The following is a 16,961-nucleotide window of genomic DNA, read 5'->3' on the forward strand; positions in this document are numbered from 1 at the left end:
TTTTTCTCCTCTTTTTTTTTTTTTTTTTTTTTTTTTTTTAGACGATTTCGTTGCCGAAGGTGGCCTCGCGGTCTGCTCTTTGGTCACTGATATTTCCCAAAATTGCATAGTTCTATATGGTGTCTGGGAAAATAAAGCCAAATTTCGTCTCTTCTTACTTACATTCATTCCCAAAATGCTCATGGTATGAAGTCTTGATTCATGTATTCAGAAAATAAACTTCCTGAATCACAAACTTTTGCAAAGGTGAAGGAGAGGAAGTAGGTTAAGCTATTTGATTTTTTGAATGATTTAATTATTTCCGTATGAAAGAAGACATCGAGATCAGTTTTCAGTAACGTAAAGTGAGTTCATTATGTTAATTGCACAAGCATTTTAAATTGTGGAATAAATTGCCTTGTTCAGTTGCGGATCTGAATTTAGATGTATCGCATTTGTTTTCTGTTCCTTCATATCCATTTATTCATCTCTATTGGTCCTACCACTTGTCTTTGGAGGCTGATTTCCTTTCGGGGCTTTTTTGCATTTATAGCCTGTTGAGTCTATCCATAAAGGTTTTTAGCTTAAAAAAAAAAAAAAAAAAAACTTATTGACCAAGTTTGCATACACTGAATTTAGGCTCTTGAAACTTGTCGTGGTGTATTCAGTTTCATTGGATCATCCACGAGGAGGAGTCTCGAAATATATACTATAATACATATTAAAATCTTCTAGATACACCTTATGAAGCTACAGTTTACGTAGTTTTACAATATAGTATTTTTTAATGACAGAAACTGTTAGTCACATACGAGTTAGAAGGTGCACTTAAGTATTATTTTGGGTTCGGCAATTTCGTTTGATATGCGAACTGAGGCGGGTAAAAATAACACACAGAGCGTATAGAAAATAATTAAACCTAATGTATTTCCCAAATTTACCAAACCAGAAATTCCTAAGTACCATTTTCAGTCAAAATTTATAAACAATAAAATATTTTGCATAAAGATTATAATCTATAAAAATATATAAAGTAAAATGTATGCCAGCCTAGGGTAAAGGATTTCTTTACGTTCCTTTGAAGATATTCTAAATGCCGGCGATTCCAACTAATATAGACATCCAGAAATTACTAGTGAATAATAAAATAAAGCAGTTGGTTCTTAAACATGTTCCTTATCAATACAAGAAGATGAGGACGGCTGTCAGCTTGAACTATGAGCACGCTATTAATTTTAAATCTCCCCCTTAATCAGTCTTTTCAGTTACAGGGTAACTTTGTCGAAAACTTTAGAACAACTTCAGGAGAAAAGTCGGCAGATAATTTTCTCTTTCTTACCTTTCTGAATTATTCTAGGTCTTAGAAGCCGTCCTAGGTTCTCCATCTACCTCTCCCCACACACGTAACATGCACTGGGTACTAAACTCCAAAGTGAACATACAAGAGAGGTTTAACGTTCAACCGGTATGGCAGCATGAAATGATAAGCTCCAGAATACGTGAGGTGAAACTGAATACTATAAGGATTTTAAAGTTGTAAGCAAAAAGAATCTCTGAGTCTTACAAAAACTTTAAGAAATCACTGATTTAGTAGATTTAAAAACGTGATAGCGGGATGTATAGCTTAAAGCATTTTACATTTGAAGGAGTTATTCGGTGAAAAAACAACATGTGATTTCAGTCCCCGTAACCAGAATTGTGTTATTAACATCTTGGCACACTTACATAAACAAGGAACTTATAATAGATAATAGAACTACCTCTTAAAAGTTACTGATCAGTTTCGAAATACAAATTATAGCTGTCATGAAAAATGGTGGATATACAATGTAAACTGCAGCACAGAAGACTGCAATGAAAATAATTTTTGTTGTATCCATTTTAGATACGATAAAGGAAGACAATCTACCCATAAACGTGTACAGACTTTCTAGTTTACATGAAAAGTCTAAACTATTAAAATTCAATTTGATATATTAATATACAAATAACTGCATCACGTTAAAATGACACTCTTCATAGGGGTCTAATAGAAAGAGAGATGCCGAGTAAAATCTCACGTATTAATAAACAGGAGAAGTATCAAACGCCAGTTTTCTTGACTTTTATTTTAGAAAAACCGATTACCGGACTAAATCATTACTCCTAGAAACCCGTTTATAAATTATGTGACGGGAGTGTCTAAAGTAAGAGTTTTCAGCCTGGGGTATGAGTACCCCAGGTGATGCGCCAAGGGTCTGTCAGGGGGTACGCGTTCGCCACGGGTTATGCCCACTTGCTGACAGGCAGGACACCTGTACTACATATAGTTCAGATGATAAGCTAATAAGAGTGGAGTGCCATTCCTTACTGCAAAATGAAATAAATAGATACTTTTTGAACTTATGAATGGCTCCAGTGCTTGTGATCTATTTGAGAAAAAAAGTCTTTAGTCAGGTTCTGGTGAAAAATGTCGAAATAATATGTGAAACTGGGGTTTTAAGCTTACTTGTCATAAAATCAAATCTAAGGTCTCGAATGTGCTTTAGCAAAAACTTTACTGTTGATGTAATATATAAATATATATATATATATATATATATATATATATATATATATATATATATATTATATATATATATATATTTTGCAGGTCAGTACCATAACCTTGAAAATATACTACATAAAAACAGGTAAATAATTATGTTAAAAATATTCTCTATTTTCTATGCCAGTTCTTTGCGTTTACAATAATACTGGTTATGAAAGGAGAGTACTTGCAAATATACACAATTAAATTCTTTCTGATATTGTTTTGCTTTTTTTATACGAAGTAGAAGGGGGCACATTTCTGACATTAAAAATACCCGAAAGGCTACATGGTGAGAAAAAAAAAAAGTTGAAAAACTCCTGGTCTAAAGGATGGTAATGTATCTTCTCTACATAAAATATTCACAGTTTGAGGAACGTTGAAGGTCCCAAGACTAAATGTGTCACAATTCTACTCGGTAATTGCCGGCTGGAATATACGTACATTTATTTGGACACCATTGAGACGTATCCATACGCTGGAGGATTTGCGAATATTTGGGGCTATATTAAAATAAAAACAGGAGAAATAAAGTAAGATAAAATAAATTGTATAGATATTGTATAAGATACAAATGTCCGATATTATATTTGTTACAAAATACATAAATGAGTGATCGTTGTTTCCGAATAATTCTTTATTCAGCAATTTTTCAGGTATATCGAACATTGAGCTGACAAATAGCTGTCGTGTGAAAAGCTCAGCTTTTGGTATGCGCCTAAACTTGAAGCGTACATGCATATGTCTGTACGGATAGAGAGGGCAAAAAATCAGTTTGAGAACTTTTGGTGTGTAGGCGCTTGGCTACCGCTGATGGGGGTAAGCTAAGTGACATTCATCGCTCAAACCGTATTATACTTTGTCTGCTATACCTTTGAACAATTTTATGTTATTTTCAATTTCCCCTTTAATGTATGACTTTTGTTCCGGGACTAGGGGAACTGCCCACATTTATCTTCATTATTTTTTCAAGGTATTCTTTCTTTTGTTTGACAGATGTTCAGTGGGAAAAAATTTAACTGTAACCTGATTAACTTTGAGATGGTGTAACGTTGATGGGGAACATACATTCGAATTTCCCCTTCCCTTTTATTTCTGTTGCAATTTTGAGGGTGAGTTTACCCATTGCTTGCATAGTTCTATATAGCGAGCACTATGTTAGTTTTGTTTAAAAAAAATTATTTTTGTAACCCAGGGTTTTAACTTAGATGCTTTAAAATAAGAATATAGAGAGGGGAGCGATAACGCCCAACGGGAGAATGGCGACGCTGTGCTACGAACGTTATTCGCATCTCTTTAAAGGCTGGTAAAATCAAAACGCCCTGAAAACACGGGCGCTACATATCCATTAATCAATTTATCAATTTTATGATCTTCTCTGTGCCTATGTTTGGTTGTGTGTGTGTGTGTATGCGTACGTATGCGTGCGTGTGCATATGTATTTTTTTAAGAATAATGGATGCGTTGAGAGTAACCTTATCATTCCTATTATGTTCTTTGGATGAGATTAGTGAAAGGGAGACCTTGCTAACGCCGGATCTCAAACCATCTAAGCTAGGGATAGTGAATTCGTCATTCACGATAACAAATCCATCATTCACCATTACAGTAAGTTAATACCATTTACTATGTACTCGTTAATATACACAACGTAATGTCATCTTGAATGTCAATTAAAATGAGAATAGGAATTTGGGGGTCGTAGTGTCGAACTTAGTCTACGGTTTGGTTACTTACATTTCAATTCCCTTGTGATTTAAAATGCTCTGCATATTACTAAGCGGGGAGTAATAAATATTACAATATTTCACAAGTTAGAAAACCTTTTCTCGTTATTCAAATATGTATGTTAGGTGGGTTAACCGAAATTATATTACTTGTGTAAGACGTTGGGTGTTTAGAGTCCGTGAATAAAAAGTGAGGGAAAGTAAGGAATGTTGTTTTTCGTTAATATTGTCGTGTTTTAGTTACTGATAACATATTTAAACTAGCTCTTGTACTGCAACCTTAGTATTGTGCACCTACGTTAAGTAGAGCAAGAGTTTACAATGCAATTGTCCCGAGGATGACAAAAAAGCTAATTTTGCAGTAAGTACTTGTCGTAAGATAAACATGTACATTGTTTCGAGAATGGTTGTTAAAGATAGCGTTATTTAAGTAAGAGATATAGATGAATTAACAGCAACAAAAAATATGACGTTGGATGCACGTCCACAGTTATTGTTAAATCAGGTCTCTTATCCCCCTTAATGACTTAGCACTTTTAGAACTGCATGTGACTAAGGACCATTGCTAAAATGAAACAGAATTAATCTACACCAACCAAACAGCCAACCAGAGTGAAATATTCTTTGAGCGGACGACGCGGCAAAAATTCGCAGTTAAAAAGCAAAGCTAGGAAAAATTGCATAACCGTGATGTTCAGTAAATATAAGGAAATACATCTAGAGATACACTGATACGAAATATTTCAGGAAAAGGTTCCGGAGCATTTCAAGACAATGAAAATTATTGGTCTAAGTTTCAGAATTATTTTGCAGATGTTTTCAAGGATTTATCTCTTGAAAGAACTAACCGGTAAATCAGTGGTTTATCTGTTCCAGGAACAGGGGCAATACACTTAAAATTACTATGCCAACAATATAATATATGATGAAGTAATATACTAGAGTACACGTTTAAACTCTTTCATATGCCTTTATACAGTTTTTGGTAAAATGGAAAAAGAGATTTTTCATAAAAAATTCCTTGTCTGAAATATGAAAATGTAGTAATAAATTTATTATAAATATATCATTTATAACAATCGTATGTAGAAAACATGGAAAATTTCGATTTATTCTAAAATAATATTTGTTTACATTTCACCAGATAACTTACTAGATAAAAAGAAAAAAACACATGTAAAAAAAAAAGAATAAATCCAGACATTGTCCAAGCATCTGAATTTAAACTATTGCATGATTCCATCACTTCCACACATAAAAAAAATCATACGAGTATCGTATCGAAACAGGAATATCAGAAGACTAAATTGCAGGTCAACGGCCAACAAACGACGACCGTCCGCTTCAATAACAGTGGCGTGAGGAACAGGGCTTATAAAGGATTGCGCATAATCGTTGACGTCTGTTGTTCATGCTTCATGTTTCATGACTCGCGTGAGCCCATTCGGCACCAAAATAAATGATTTCATTGCGATGGGAGGAAATTTTCTAAAGATAATAAAATGATGAGTTTTAAATTCTGCTTTCGTTGATGCTATGATTATTGCACTTCATACAAAGCTGGACTGCTTTCTTCTTGGGAATTAAAAATGAAACTTAATTAGCATACGTTTTCGTGCATTCAGTTCATCAAACAAAGAATTAATTTGCACTTAGAATTAACATCACCCAATGTTCATCAACTATTACAAACTTACCAATCAGGTGTCATGGTGATGGGTTGACGGAAATTTTGTTGAAGGAACCTGAATTTGTGTGGTGCAACGTAGGCATTACTTAAGGTTCTTTACCTGCGTTCCTTCGGCTCATAGTTGCAATTACTTTCATTCATTTTACTCTACCTCCTTTCCTATTATCCTTCTTCCGTCTTACTTCCACCCTCTCCTAACAGTTGATTCGGAGCACCGACAATAACGCGTAGGACAATTCGGCGCCGACAATTCAGCTTAGAGACAATTCAGCGCATGACAATTCAGCTTAGAGACAATTCAGCTTAGAGACAATTCAGCTATGAGACAGTTCAGCTTAGAGACAATTCAGCGCCTACAATTCAGCTTAGAGACAATTCAGCGCATGACAATTCAGCTTAGAGACAATTCAGCTTAGAGACAATTCAGCGCATGACAATTCAGCTTAGAGACAATTCAGCTTAGAGACAATTCAGCGCATGCCAATTCAGCTTAGAGACAATTCAGCTTAGAGACAATTCAGCGCATGACAATGCAGCTTAGAGACAATTCAGCTTAGAGACAATTCTGCGCATGACGATTCAGCACAAGGACTATTCAGCACAGACATTTTGCGGAACACATATTGAATTTCAAAAAGTAGACAAAAATATTTATTGAAATGACATACTATAAAATATTCCTGTTCAAAAATATTCATACTAATTTATTTCTGTAATTCATGAAGTAGCTTTTATTTTGTATGTATTCCAATTTGTTAACTCGATTCTCATACTTACTAACAGGCGTTTTTATTGCCTTAACTGTTCTTTGATAATTAACCTTTTTTCTGGAATCGTTGTGTCCAGTTGTGATTCTCAGTATCCTTTTCTCTGCGTTGTATTGCTCCAATTTCAAAAACTCCACAAACTTATAAAAGGTTGGGTGGTTATAACCCAATGTTTGCTGAAGACTTCGTTCCCACCCTGTCTATTCCCTTCAGTGGCAGTATGAAGATATACATTCCTCAATGACAAATTCTACTGGCTTATCCTACAACTGAGTTCAAGTCCACTGGTTTCAGGTAAAATGCCGGGAACTGTATCTTCGATCAGCCATCATACGCCTTTAATTCAGTCACTATTCCTAAAACATCCATCCTTTTCCAAGATCCTCAATCCAACTGGATTTTCTCTCTCAATTATATTCCTGTGAACAGAGACCTTTCATTTTAGTAAAATATATGCTCGTGTTTCTAATGATCTGATATAGTCATAGCTTTGATTAGTGATTTGTTATATTTTGTGGTGAGCATATTTGAGTAAATCTTTGTTTGAAATCAAAGTGAGAAATAGGTAATGTAACTTTTGAATTTATGCTGCTAGTGGGATCAATTCTTGCAATCTCTTAGCTTCAGTCATTGCAACTTTGACTGTCTTAGTAATCCCCGAATTATGAACAGTGTGCTCGAAGGACTCAACCCCAAGAGAGCCTTCTGCTGTGCCAGTATCTGGAGCCACTGCAACTACTTAGAAGGAACGTAGTATCCTTGGTAGGCAAAGCTGGACATGAGTCGAACAGGCACAAGCAAAAAGACAAAATAAAAGGGCAGCGAAAAAAGGAATGAGTCATAAAAGACCCGGTCTTTGAACAGATCTTAATCTAAAGATGGTCAAGAATCAGCTGCAAAGTACTACTGATGTGATGGCATATAATTACTTGGTATGATGGAAATAATTAGTAAATGCAGTAAGGGTTCATATATTCCTTATCAACTAATCATTCCTTCTAAAATATTTAAGCAAATAAATTTCAGTGCGAATATATAAATTGATTCAATCCCCTAGTAAGGACATACTTTACACACGAGCGTCCTCAGAAAAAATATCGTAAAATTCAAAGAGATCAAAAGTGAAAGGAACTGTACTTTTAAACTGGTGATACAACTGTCAAATTTAAGGTCTTGATGTTATGGTTCTGAGTATACAAACAAAACAGAGAAGATAGGCCTAGAGCAGTTGGCTAGCTGACACCCAGGCAGAGATCTCAGTTTTACTATGACACCACTCTACCATTATTTACATTAATTCTTAAGTGAATTTAAGTCGGATAATGCTGAATAGTAAAAAACAAAAGTACTGTATATTGAACTGAAAGTCAGCAATCAATAAACAACCAAGACAGAGAATTAATAGTAAATTTAAGTGACTAGTTGTGACTTGTGAATGAATAAGCATAGTAGGGCTTTTGAGCCTGCGATATGGCTGCTTGAGTTACCAGAAACGAACATCTCACTCAGGTGATTTACCGTGATATTATCATTGGAAATCACACTTTCCTAATTGAATAAACACTACTATGTCTTGACTTATACTGGGAATAAAAGAAGTTAAAAGCACTTAGTTAGAGGGGAAGGCAACTAATCTCTCTTGAGCAGAGGTGATTAGAAGGAACGGTCAATACTATGTAATGTGACTAAGCGAGCGTAAAAATATTTACTGTTGTGAAAACTGTGGTCAACAGGTTTTAGAATGCTTATGAGTGATCATAAGAGAGTGGGGAATGCTGAACTTAAGATTTTTAAGATTATGCTAATTGAATGTACAGTAATTGGTTAAATGGCAAAGGGATCTTTATGAATGCTAAGACTTGCTACTTATATCAGAGGCCTGAGGTATCCTAGCAAGGCCACCACTGTCGCATGCAACAGCATTGGTCCTAGATTTATACTTGATTTAAGTAAATCATGACTTTCTTCAATCTATGCTCCATCCCAACAGGGAAATTAACCTGTGGCTACGGTGGACTAACTAAAGGGCAGGAGCAGAAAAATAAGGTAAAGCACTGAAAAGTGAACTAGTCTACCAAACTGGTTCATGAGAAACACTATGTGTCCACTAAAATAAGGTATAATTTCACTAAAAATACAATGATATGAGAGAGGTTTCTGTAGAACCCCATGGCACTGTCTATACGTTATTAAAAGATTTACAAAGACTAATCAGTACCACACTAGGTACAAACTGACATAACTAAATAACTAGAATTAACTTTTAAGATTAACATGTTCTAAGAGTAAGAAGGATTCCCTTTGGTGGGTCTGGAAATGAACAGCATGAAATTGCACCACTCTATACAGTATCTACGATGACTTGAGAATATGGCAATTCTAAGAACACCAATGATAACACACAGGAAGACAGGACATTACTGCTGGTAAATCTGCAACAAAGCCAAATTTGTAATGATTGAAGCTAAGTGAATGCAAGAATCTATTCTACTAGTGGCATAAGCGCAAAAGCAAAGTTATGCAGTGCACACCACGATTTCAAATGAATGTTTACTCAAATATGCTGCCACAAACTATTACAAATCACTAATCAAAGATACAACTATATCATATCACTAGTAACATGAACTATATATGTTACTAAAAGAAAATGCCACTGTTCACTGGAATATAATTTGGAGGCAAAATTCAAATGGATTACGGATCTGGGAATAGGATGGAGGTCTTAGGAATGAAGGGAAAAGGCAGAGCACGACTAGAGTAGAATGGTCACACAAGGCCATAGAGAGTGGTATGATATTAGGTATAGTTGAAAGATTGTCTGAGTATAAGTATAAGGAAGGGTTTGTAGGCTTCTTGCTCAAGCTAAAGTCTAAGGCGCCAAACTGACTGAGTGTCGTGCTGGGCCTGCTGAGTCTGTCTCAACTTGTTACGGAAAGCTGGGTCCAGAGATACTTATGGGTGTAGGGTGTTATGACAAGGCTTCCTGCTAACTAACTTCTGAGGGCGATCTGAGTTGCTATCTGGGATTTTTGTGATTGTCAAATTAACGTAATTTATTGATTTTCCGTTTTTCTTAAATCAGCTTTGTATTCCTTAGTTTCAAGTATTTTTCTATTATATTCAGTTCAACAGCTGTATTTTTCTACGTTAACATAACGTTCAGTTGTTTTACTCAGTGATTCCTCCTCTCATTTTGAATTACCTAACTATCGTGTTAACGATTGTTTTTATTTTGTTTTCGAGTTTTGGTGGAACTATTGTGTGGTGAATAGTGGCCAGCCTAAGAGAGTTCGGGCCTGACTATCCCCTTAGATGTACGCCCTTTTTAGCAGCCTTTTGGGAGATTGATCTTAAGCCCTTGTGAAGGATTACTTCAATGGACCTTCCCTTGGAAGTGGTTTTTCCGTAGGTGCCGAGCCATCCACGGTGTAAGTACGTTTTTGGAGTTTGATCACAGCTGTGATATCACAGGTGATAGTCACTTGTGACTCCTGTACTCCTGTTTCCAGCCTGAGGATTTGGCAGGAGACGTGGTCGTCGCTTTGTCCCGCCACATAGGAGGCATTACGCCAACCACTGTCCTGTTTTGTCCTTCTCCAGCTGCTTGTCCAGGAGAGCTAAGGGCTCGTGAGGAGGCACGTAGGGAGGCAATTGCCAGGTAATAGGAGATTATCCTATGTTGTTCCTTGGGGTCAAACTCGACCCCTGTGTCTACCTGGAGTATTTGTGAGCTCCCCTGTTTAACTGTTGGAAGGTTGAAGTGACCTCCGTGAACTCCTTTGCACGTCGTTGTACATGAGGATTTACGCACTATTTAAAAATTAGTCATATTTGTATATGTATATATGCATGCTAGTATATTGAGTCGTCGGTATTGGGTATTTATTACCCCTCAGCATGTCGATTTGAATTAGTTTTTAAGTTTAGTACCGCCACGGTTAGGTAGGATATATAAGACTTTCTTAACTTTATTTTCTCTGGTCTTCCTCCTTTCTTATAGTTATAGAATAGTTGTTTTATTATCAGGCCCATGTTAGGATTATTTGAGCCTTTGGCATATTATGTCCCTTCTTTACTTTGTTAGGGTCAGCTTTTAGTGTTAGGAATCCTTTTGTGAGCCCGTTATTTGCTATTGGTATTTTGATTATTAAGTTTACTCACAAGGCTGATTTAGGTTTAAGTTTACTGTAATATCAAATATTTTTTTTATTTTATTCTGATGTTTGTGTCCACATTGTGGCCAAAGAGGTCATACCAGTGATGGTTATTTTTCATTGTTAAGTTCTTCCACAGGCAGTGCTGGAAGAACAAAGTATTTTGACAGTATCTAACCTCTCTATATCCTACAACAAAAGTAGGGCGTAGCAATGGAGAGAAAGGTTAGAATAGGCTGAGTTACCAGATGTGAAAGGCAAGGGTCATGTCAGACCCTAGATGACCCACAGATGCATCAAGAGGTGATGGCTGCTGGAGCTGAGGTGTTAATGAGGGTATCACGACTCCAAGGGAATTGATATAATAGGAGGAGTGGCGTGGGAATTGAACCTGTCTCCATTTCCAGGTGTTTGATTAAATGCAGGTTGCCTGCTAACCAGTTAGCATGAAGCGCTTAATGACAGTTAGAAAATGTTAACAGTAATTATACTGAATAGGTGCATTTGGAACTAATGCTAGGTCTCAAATCCTGAAGAAATTCCAAGGAGTGTCCTAGGGGCTCTCTATTGTATTCACTATGACCTGAGAAGGGGTTTCTGGATAATGGAAAGGGTGGGAGTGTTTATGATTTATATGAAAGTGAGACAAATTATTGCAAATTTTTCATGGTTCTGTTGTGTCACTACTTTATCTGAAGATAAAAGTAACCCTGGGTAAATCACCTGAACTTAAACTGGAAAACAGTTATTCTTGATTTTTATTTTTACTTTAATTCTACTTTAGTTGAAAATACAAAAATGAGGCTTAAAAGCAAGTAGCATAAAATTAAATATGTGACATATATATATATATATATATATATATATATATATATATATATATATATATATATATATATATATATATATATATATATATATGTGTGTGTGTGTGTGTGTGTGTGTGTGTGTGTATATATATATGTATTTAATATTTTGTCTGGCCTCCATCTGCCTGCATTCTTGAGGTGTATGATTTCAGCAAATTGCAAAAAAGGTGAAACTTAAACTTCATTTCCCTGAGCACTTCGATCACCTCTCTTCGCAGGTCGTCAAGGCTTGGTATACCATCATAGTTCACTGTGCGTGCTTGAACTTGATCTTTTAAGATACTACCAATATTTTCACGTACATTAAGGTCATAGGAGCTACCTGGAAATTCACTTGACGAGAAGAAATCGATACTACTGTTTCGAAGCAGCTCTTGTGTCTGAAGACCCTTGAAACATGGTGGCTTATCACTTAAAAGTCAGCTTCATCCCAATATACAGCACTATAACTTCTCTTCTTTCCCCTTTTTGTTTCTAGTTCAAGCGCCATTTTACGTAGACTGTCTTCGTCTACCCACTACCTCAACTATGATGTCTTTTAATTCATGAGAAAGGATTTCAGGCCTTCCAAGATTCTCACTCTTTTCGCGAGGACAGTAAAGTCATATGGAGTTTTGTTCCAGTTTCATTTAACAAAGGATTCATCTCTTTATGTATTTAGCTATCCAAGAACGTGAAATGAAGGATGCACCAGCATCCCTGGCTTCCCTGAAGGTTCTAGCCCGGATTCGGTCAATCCATCTAATTTCCTCCGGGTCGTTGGCCATGGCTGTATTTAACTCCGTCACTCAGTCTAAAAATACAAGAAATGTAAAATGAAAAATAGTTTAATAGAAACTTAAGATAATGTACTTTGAGGTAGGCTATAGCAGAAAACTTCATAACTTTACCTTTGTTCTGTGGAGGGGCTCTAATTTCGAAATACCCGATGTAAATATATATATATATATATATATATATATATATATATATATATATATATATATATATATATATATATATATATATATATATATATATATATATATATATATCATTCGAGCTACAAATGTCCTTTAATATCTAATTCGCTCTACCTTGGTACATATATTTTCATATATGTACCGAAGGGGAATTTTTAGTTGACAATAATTTTGTCCCCTCATGGGATCGAACCACTGTCGAAAGGACAGGAACGAAATCAGGACCGACATTGACTTTACCGATTCGCCTAACAGAGAGGCTATAAGTTTATATCGATTCTAACCTTACAAATCACTGTCGAACTTGGTCTTTTCGTAATTTATATGTGTTTTGGGTATGTAAGAGGAATTAGCATTTAGTTTCAATAATGTACGGAAAATACCATTTACTCCTCTAGGAAATGATATACTAGACATACGTTGTCAGTTTTGCGATAACCAAGAGATCTTTTCAAGAACTTTTATAACTAATGTAATGGAGGAATACACATGAAAAAGTAAAAGTATAAAATGTGAATAAATACACAAAGAGGACTGCTAAGTCAAGCCATAAAAACAGTTCGTTCATTAATTTTATAGCGTCATCGTTCAATATATTTAGGCAGAGCTGTGTTATGTTTTCAAGATTACTTAATATTATAAAGGGTTAAATGGTATAGCAACTCAAAGAAAGTATGTTAGATTTTGCCGCTAAGTTCTTGTAAAGGAAGAAATAATGCTTTAGGCTGATAATGCATCGGTTTAGGAAAGTCTGAACGAGTTTATAAGCTTTCGGATGAGTAAAATAATGAAAACAAATATAATCATGGGAAAGATGAAATGAGCTATGAAATGGGTGTTGGGAAGAATAGAAAGGTCTGATATGATTTTTGTATCCAGGAGTAATGATAAATAATGGTCATAACATCAGGAATCTAAAGACTTCATGGAAGGTTGGGGTCATTATTGCAATGAGTCTATCTTAATTTACTGCTAGTGAGTTCACTTTGTAAATATATGAAGTGACTAATGTAGTCAGTAATTCATTAGTGGATGGAATAGAACATTGTCTCATTTTGATTTTCGGTAGACGTTCCTCAAGAAAAAAGATAAACAAGGAAGAAGTATTCTCATGTCATGATTTCTATATATATAAATGCGAACATAACGTATAACTGAATGTATATTCATTGCAGTAGTTATGGACACTAAAACCATAGAAACAACGCCATTTGTAATCAATCCAAATAAATTGCAATGATGGTTGTTGATTTTGTCATAGATATGAATTGTTAGAGACATTATTCTTCATGATAATTTCTTTTTCAGTTCTTGATGCTTATCTGTGCTTTTCTAAGCTCACATGAAAAAAGCCAGTTTTCTGTTATCCAACCCATCTAGAGTATTTTCAAGGATAAAAGGACTCAAACCTGGCTGTTTTACTTGTTTTGAATATGGAATATTCCTTTCACTGATAAAAAGGACCTTTCGTTTCGAGCAATCTCTACATCATCTGTTCAGAGAGAACTTTTATACAATTATTTCACAATTTTATGCATTTCATAGATGATAATTAAGTTAGATTTGACGAAATACCAGGAAACTGTTTTTGCAGAACAATTCCAGTAATTAATAATAAAGCTCACTTAAAATCAGTTGCATCAAGAGTAAATCGGAAACATTTTAGAGCGTCTTATCATTTTTGCTGAATTTACCGCTATTGTTAAGCGGAATAGTTACTCTTTTAACTGCAGATAAAAACGATGATCTTTTGCAGACACCTAACAGCTAACTATTCTTGACAGGAGATGGCTTATCGAAAAATATTAAAACAATTCCCTTTCACTTGCATATTTCAATATAAGTTCCACACGGAAACCGTATCTCCTAAGTATCATTCATCTTCGTAAAGTGAGTAAAATACTTGGATTAGGAAAAAATACAGTATTTTTCTCGGCTAAAGTAAGACAATAAAAGAATGAAACCGACGGAAACTACAGCAGCAGGAAAAATAGCATAACCTTCGTTACGATAAAAAAAATAAACCTTGCAATATATTTTGCCAATATGTTTGGCGGAATAAAAACAAGTACAAAATGGTAAGACCTTATTGTGCTTTCCGACAAAAACGGCAAAAAATAGTATCACCTTATTCTGTTTTCCAAGGAGTGCCAGTAAGGGGGAATTGCAACTATTCAAACTTTTCCGTTTTTACGATTGAACAAATAAATATTAATTTGAGAGAGAGAGAGAGAGATTCAGTTTGTTTTTAGTAATAGAATCGAAGCTCAAATAAAAAAAATGCAAATATACTATAAATTTTCATGAAGGAACTGTTTCATGTCAATGAAACGTGTTTGTTCAATGTAAATAATTCCATTGGTGAGTCCATTTATCGAGAAACTGCCTATTTTCTAACGTCGTATCAGCTCTTATTTAACTTGTTGATAGGGCGAACAATATTTATGTAAACCTTTCCTGTATCAGAGCTCTTTGGTCAGCGTGCCTTGCTCTGTGCAATGTAGGTGGAGCCAAAAGACTATAGTTTTTCATATTCTGCGGGTTGACAAAAATCCAGTTCCAAAATATAGCTGAAACTAAAAGTTCCGCCAGAAAAGACAAGAAAATTGTGAGGTTTTGTGCCGCGCAAGAAAAATATCCCGCTTGGTCAATCTAATTTTCTTAATCCCTGTAACCATTATTTCAGTAAAAAATGGTAAATACTAAAGTACTTGACAATCATTTATTTTTACCTATAGGTTGTTTTGCTTTCGCATTGAAGTAGATTATTTTCCTCGTTTCTATAAAATAATTTTACCTTTACCTGTCATAGGAAATAGGAAATAGGAAATATGTGTGTCTACTCTCGTGTTATATTGGTTTTCCAATAATTCAAACTATCCTCGTCAATTATTTTCCTGTTCCTAGGGAATAATTCTACACTCACATGACACTTTTTCATGCTGATCAAATTTTAACAAATATTTTCATTTCATTTCATTTCCCGTTTTGACACTTTGAATGGTCGCTTACAGGACATCAAATTCCCATTATATACTCTCACGCCAATTACATAAATTCAATATAAAGGCTTGGGAGTGCAATAACGAAATATATTCCCCCGAAAATAATAGTTGCTTAATACTCAAGAGAAAAAACGAAATATTATATATATATATATATATATATAATTCATCTTATATATATATTATATATATTATATATATTATACATTTTTACAAAATATATAACATATAAAATGTTTATATATATATATATTTATTATATTATATATATATTATTTAATATTATACAAATTTAAATATATATTTTAAATATAAATATAATATATATATGATATATATATTATTATATTATATATATATATATATATATTATATATATATATATATATATATATATATATGTAATATATATATATTTTAATATATTATATAATATATATATAATATATATATTATATATATATAATATATATATATATATATATATATATATCGTTCACCATATTTCGTAAGGTATATTTTGTTTTTTTCAATAGAGAGTTTAGTCCTTAATATATAAGATTTTATGAAATATCGTTTGGATTTAACCTCTTATTTCAACCTTCCTTGAGAAGCGATTGTATTCACCATAAGCTTTTAATTAGTATTTCTCGTGGAATCATAATAATTCGTAATTTTCGTAGGACCAACGTTTTAATAACTAATTTAAAGTAAGATATGTTATGTTATACAATAAGCAATTCGACCAGTTATTCTCAGGACGAATATTCCCGAGCAGGTTTTCATATAAGAGATATTGCGAAATGACTCCAGGGGCGCACAGGTATCATAATTCCATTATCACCACAATTTCCTAAACTACGACTGCTTGGTGAGTACGCTTTTTAGATACGCTGACTGAAGATGAGCGCAAGACCTGGGTAATCTTTCATTACACATGGTTTGGCATTAGAGTTTGGTCATAAAATGACGTGCAAGTAAAAATAAAACGGAAATAAACATATTGCTTGAACAATAATATCCCTTCAAAAAATTATTTATTGCCGTAAAAATACACTTTGTTTCAAATATGTTAGGCTATTGGACTGTTGAAATAGGTCTTCCAGAAATCGATATATAGGACGTGGAAGTGACCTTTGATTTCGTTGTATCACATCGGTTGACTTTTCTGGGATGATTTTTATCGGGGCTATTTTTGTATCATAGATCAAATGCCAAGGAAGATCACGTCTTCTA

This window comes from Macrobrachium nipponense, chromosome 5, assembly GCF_015104395.2.
Source record: "Macrobrachium nipponense isolate FS-2020 chromosome 5, ASM1510439v2, whole genome shotgun sequence".
In the NCBI taxonomy this organism is placed as follows: Eukaryota; Metazoa; Arthropoda; class Malacostraca; order Decapoda; family Palaemonidae; genus Macrobrachium; species Macrobrachium nipponense.